This window comes from Mustela putorius, unplaced genomic scaffold (assembly GCF_011764305.1).
Source record: "Mustela putorius furo isolate JIRA1106 unplaced genomic scaffold, ASM1176430v1.1 tig00003875_pilon_pilon_pilon, whole genome shotgun sequence".
Lineage (NCBI taxonomy): Eukaryota > Metazoa > Chordata > Mammalia > Carnivora > Mustelidae > Mustela > Mustela putorius.
The window spans coordinates 643910-649909 of record NW_025422026.1 but is presented as its reverse complement, the minus strand read 5'-3'; positions in this window follow the sequence as shown (position 1 = coordinate 649909).

The window sequence follows — 6000 nt, the reverse complement described above, 5'->3', positions numbered from 1 at the left end:
CCGCCGTTGGGGGTGATGCATACGTCAGGCAGGGACAAGACGGATGGGCCATCGGTGATGAGCCAGCCTGAGTCCCCCCACGGGATGCGGTGGGCGGCTCTAACGACCCTGACGACCGGCCACACACCCCCCATCCTTCATCTGTGCCCCTCAGAGTGACTGGCCGGGACCCCCGCCCACTGCACACGGTCCACTCTCCCACCTCCAGGCCACCGTGGTAGGGAGCAGCACACCAGAGCCTCGTCAGGGCAGAGGCGATGACAGTGGCCTTTCGAGGAGGGGACGGACACAGGGAAGGGCCTTCTCAGGCAGCCCAGGGAACCTGCAGTTTGGGTGGAGGCAGGAACCACATCCCGGGTGCCTGGTATCCTGGAGAAGCTGGGCGCTGCCCCCCAGAGCCTCCCGCCCTCCCGCTGTTGCTTCTTCCCCACACCCGTGGGGAAGGTAGGACGCAGGGGCTGATCCGAAGCCTCAGAGAAAGGCCCCTGACCCCCCGACCCCCTGCTGCGCCCCACAAGGAGCCTGCCTGCCCCGACCTCTGGCTCCCCGGCCACTGCCTAGATCCGAGGTCCGCAAACACCGCAGCTCTCCCTTCTCCTCTGCGCCCTTCTAGCCCCTCGCCGGGGCCCCCCCGCTCTGGGGCCTGAGATGCCGGGCAGACGAAGGCCTGGGGACAGAGGGACGATGCACCCCCCAGATCATCTGTGACCGATGCCAGCATGCGTGAGCCACCAGCCCGAGAACCGCCTCAGAACCCTCCCGCCGACACACTAGGGCCCACGGGGCACCGGGGAGGCCTGCTCTGTGCACGCCCTGGGCCGGGGAGGACAGCGGGCACATGAATAGGACGAGGGCTCTGAGAGTGGACAGACAGGGCCGCAGGAGCCAGAGGCCAGGGCGGGGAAGCTTCCGGGGGCACGAGACCAGGGTTTGCATCGCAAGGGGGGTTTGTCCGGCAGGCAGAAGGGTGAGTGGCACAGAGCGTGCGGGGAAGGGCACGCAGCTTCGGGCAGAGTGAAGCGAGGAGGGATGCAGGGGCCCAGATCACGAAGGCCCCTGGGCCAGGGCCAGAGCCGATTCTGAGGCTGGGGTGCTTCAGAGGAGTGTTAGCTGGGGGGGGGGGGGTGCTTGTGGAGAATGAGGACGAGGCCCAGCAGGGCAGCAGCTGCGGGGCACGGGGATCCGTCCTGTGAGGCAGGTCCTGGTGCTGGACGGTGCCCCGCACAGTCAGCCTGCCTGGGCTCTGGTTGGGGTGCAGGGGCCCCCAAAGGGCCATGCAGACCTCCAAGGCGGAGGCTATGCCCAGATAGCCAGCGCCCCTGTGGCCCACTGGGCAGCCAGCAGTCTTGGCTGCAGCACCCAGTGAGCCCACCATGGCCAGTGGTGATGTGCCCCTGTGGTCCGTATTGTGACGACCCCCGAGCCAACCGGGGACAGGGCTAAGAGAATGCGACGGTTCCTTTCCACACTCTGCTGCAGTCTGTGTCCTCTTCGGCTGGGCTTGCAAACGAGTCCTGCTCTCTCCTGGGGCATCAGGCTCCCGTCCACCAGCCCTGACCACCCCCACCCCTGCATCCTCAGCAGTGCTGGAAGCTTCGTGGTTCCCCCGCACTCTCCGAACCCTGGGAGGTGTTCTGGTATGCACAAGACAGGTGCAGATGCTGATGAGACCTGATGCCCCGGGCCCAGTCAGCAAGCCCCCGACAGAGCCTGGAAAAGCGCCCTGGTCCCCACGCCCTCGTCAGACCCCCTCAGAACACGGCTATCTGCCTCATTCACACTGGTGGGAAGGCACCCAGGGATTGTCTCTGTTTTCTTGTGCATGTTTGTTTCCAAGTGGGGGTGGGGTGGAGTGGAGTCATGCCTCCCCTTGGGGTCCCACACTGCTCTGGGGAGCAACTGTCCTAGCGGGCCTGTGCTCCTGGGGAGCAGTCCAGGGGGCCACTCCACAAAGGCCCATCAGCCTACTGCTGGTTCCAACAATGAGGCCTGTGATTTCCAGCCAGGGCTCTGCGGAAGGGAAGGCGGACGGTGTCCGGGCCCGGCACCCCTGGGATGAGGCCGCATCCCACATGGGCTCCTGGTGGGGGCAACCCTGGGAGGGGGCTCGGCCCAGGAGCTGCTGGCAGGCGGAGGGGGGCTGGGAATGCTCAGCTGAGGTAACAATACGGCCCATGAATCATATTTACAAACACTCCAGTGAGCAGGAGAGGGACGTTAATTAAATATTCACATCCTGCGGGGCCCAGGGGAGCCCCACAGCGAAGCTTGCTGGCAGGAAGCATGGTGCTGCTGGAATGTGGGGCTGCGTGGGGCTCCTCCGGCGGCCTGGCCGGGCTCATTATGGTGATTAATTTCACATTATCAGCACTAATGCAATCACCATCATAGGCCAGGGAAGCCCCTTCATCACTCGCCGCCCAGGCCCAGGCCCAGGCGACCGCAGCGGAAGGGGGGCACTGAGCTTGGTCACGGAGGGTGGGGGCGGGAGAGGACGCAGATGCCAGCCAGGCCCAGCTCTCGGGGTCGGAGGCCTTCCCGGGAGGGGCCGGAAGGTCTGAGGACCCAGCCAGGCGAGGCCCGAGGCCGAGGCCCCTCAGGTGGGGCTCCCAGGGCTCCCCCGCTGCCTCATTGATTGGGAGAACAGCAGCTCCTGGACATCTGGGAAGGCCGGGGCAGCTGGAGGGGCCCGGGGGACTCTGGAGACCGCAGCCCCCACATCCGTCAATCTCGATGACGGAGGCCCCGCGGCATTGTCCTGGAGACGCGGGCTGGGACGGGGCAGAAGGGGGTGGGCGCTGTTCGGGTCGGCAAGACTGCGACTGGGGATGGTGATCGAGCACCCGTGACGGGCAGGCATTGTGCTGTGCCCACACGTGCCGCAGGCGGGGGGCGGGGGCGACCGATCAGGGATGAATGGGCGTCTCTGCCTTTATGGACTTTCAAAGCACCATTTGGCATCCTGAGCAGGGGGATCGATGAGCGGCCACGGACCCCGCGCCCCGGGGGCCACCTCCGGGCAGCAGGTGGATGGGCCACGTGGGGGACGGCCTGAGGGCCTCTGCAGTGCCCGCCCGGCACCGTGAGCCAGGCAGGGGGCCCTCCCCGGAGCAGGGCTGTTGGCCATCAATTTCCCTCTCCCTGTGCATGGAGAGGGAAGCTGGAAGCTTTGCCGTGTTTCCTGATGAATTACAACGCGGTCCTCCGGCCTCGCAGCCCAGGGCATCCCAGTGCTTGTATAAATCAGACTAATGAAAGCCGAGCCTGTCACTGGTGAGAGCAGGCATTCACTTGGCAAACCTTCCCCAAGTGCCCGCTTGGTGCCCGGGCCTCCGCTGACCAGAGAACAGACGGAAGGCGGTCCCGGCCAGTGGGAGACCCCTGGGCCGGCAGGACCGGCAGACACACACACACCAGCACCCACGAAAGGCAGGGCTACCTGCTGGATGGAGTCTGGACTCTGCCACCCCAACTCCTGTGTGGCTTTGGGCCAGAGCCTCAGCCCCTCTGAGTTTTGGTTCTTTTACCTGAACAGGAGCCTGGAAGACACCTGCCTTGCAGGACGGGTGTAGGGATTAAGTGACCCTGTAGGGCAGGGCCCAGTCCTGTACCTGGCACCTGGGGTGGGGGGGAGATAGATGGTGAGTTCCGTCTTTGTCCTCTGCTCCCACCGCCTGTGCTGGGTCCAGCCTGGACTATGGGAGGCAGAGGACAGATGCTGGACTGCACCAGCGGTGGACAGGGAAGGACGTGTCGGCAGGCAATGAGGGGTCCACCTTGGAGAATGGGGGCTGGGCAGGAGTGGGGGTTTGTAAGAGCAGGGAGTGTGGGGAGACACGGGGACACTGGGGGAGGAAGGGGACAGGACGGGGTGACAGGGTGTGGGGGAGACACGGGGACCCTGGGAGAGGAAGGGGACAGAGGACAGGCTCACAGCCGATGCAGGTGCTGAGGGAAGAGCTGGGAATTCGCCACGTAGAGAGCTCAGAACAAGGGCCCGTCTGCTGTGCCTGCACAGGGCTGCTCTGGGGCAGGGAACGCTCAGGGCTGGAGCCTGGCCTGGGAGACGGCGGCTGGTGTGTCTGCCGCAGGCTCTGGGGATGGAGAGAAGGCAGGCGAGCATAGGAGGGGCTGGTCCGGCAACAAGCCCACGGCAGGGACAGGCACGACCAGACAGGCCACCGGGAAGGGCCCAGTGTCCATTCTTCCCTGTAGAATCAGGTTCAGGGGCGGGGGGAGTCAGGAACACACAGAGAGACAGCCACACGGACAGAACACCCCGACACGCAGGCGCGAACACAGAGCAGACACGTCCACGGCCTGTGGGCAGACAGTCAGGCAGGAAGCCTGCGTCGAAAGCTCCCTCATGGGGCGTGACCATCCAGACACTGAGACGACACTGGACACAGGGTGACCCCACAGAGCAGAGAGACACGCTCGCACCAGTGCACGCCCAGACACACGCACACGAAGGCCAGAACACGCACACACCACCAATGACGACACGCCTGAACGTAACCCTTGAAACAACGACCAGGCAAACTGGGAAGAACCAAAGTGGCCACGGGGTCTGCAGGCTCCGGGGATGTGGTGGCTGCTCTGAGGCGCAGGTGGGTTTCGGGGGCTGGGGGACCAGCGGACGTGGCCGGCCCCGTGGACACGTCCGCCCCGGGAGGGCAGCTTCTCCAGACCAGCTCCGCGGGCTAAGGTGGGTGCGTGGCCGACCCGAGGGGGGGGGTCCTTCTGCACGCCGCACCCCTCAACACTGATGGTGCCTCCGCCCACAGGGGCTCGGGGGCCCAGCGAGTCGCCGTGTGCAGGGCCAGGCACACAGGACTCGAGAGCGGTTCTGACCAGTACCCGCAGTCCCTTTCCCTGAATTCTGAGCCCCAGACATGCCGACAAGAGCATCTGTTTCTCACTAAGAGGCGCAGCCAGACGGGAACGGATGTGAGGCTGCTGGTTCCTCATCTAGCCTATGGGCTCCTCACGTCCCTCTCTGGTGACGGGAAGGCGGTGGGCTGCGGGGCACCCGGCCGGTTTTGGAGGTCTGCAAAGTGCAGAATCAGAAACACACCCAGGCATTCGGAGAAGGATGCCCGGACCCGCGTGCACACGTCCACACTCAAGGCAGGGTGCGACGTCCCGAGGGCAGGCCTGCCCCTGGGCCTCACCCTGCCAGGGACACACAGCCTGGGCATCGGCCTGATGCAGGCGCTGCCCTTCACAGCGTACACGGCTACAGGCCATGTCACGTGACCCTGCGGAACCCCGAGAGCTCAGCCAGCTTCCCTGTCGCCTCCAGGTCTCAGACTCGGAAGCTGGGCTCAGAGAGGCTGAGCGCCGGCCCAAAGTCACACAGCCAGGGTGTCTGGCCTGGGTCCGAGGCCCCAGAGCCCATGTTCTTTCCTGGACGCATCCTTCCTTCCTATGGTCTCAACTACTTCCTGAGAAACAGCCACGGGCGCTGACACGAGTTAGCGGAAGGGCCGACCTTGGAGCCCCGATAGCTCCGGCTACAATGGCGTCGACTGGCCGCTGCCTGGCCGCCTCCGCCACGGGAGCTTGTGGCCCTTGACCTGAGGGTTGGGAGCTCGAGCCCCACGTTGACTTAGAAGAAAGAAGAGTGGGACACAGCCTGGGGTCGTGCCCCGGGGACGCCGCGACAGCCACTGCTTCCGGGCTGTGGCCCCTCCCGTGACTGAGCAGGAGAACGTTCCAGCGGGAACCCCGACAGCCGCCCGAGATCCCTGCGCGTCAGGACAGTCGCGCAACCTCGTTGGGCTTCAGGCGGCGTTTCCAAGCTCCTCCTAGGCCTCAAATGCCCCAGGCCATGGACCAGAGCTGTTCTCCGCTCACCCAACAGGGCTCTCTGGTCAGCCTTCACCAGTCAGGGGCCATCTGCAGGGGCCCGGCCCCGGGCGGCCTGGGTCGTTCTGCGACTCTGCCTGGACCCCTCCTCCCCTGGCTCTAGTTTGGTATTTTCTGTACACGTTCAAC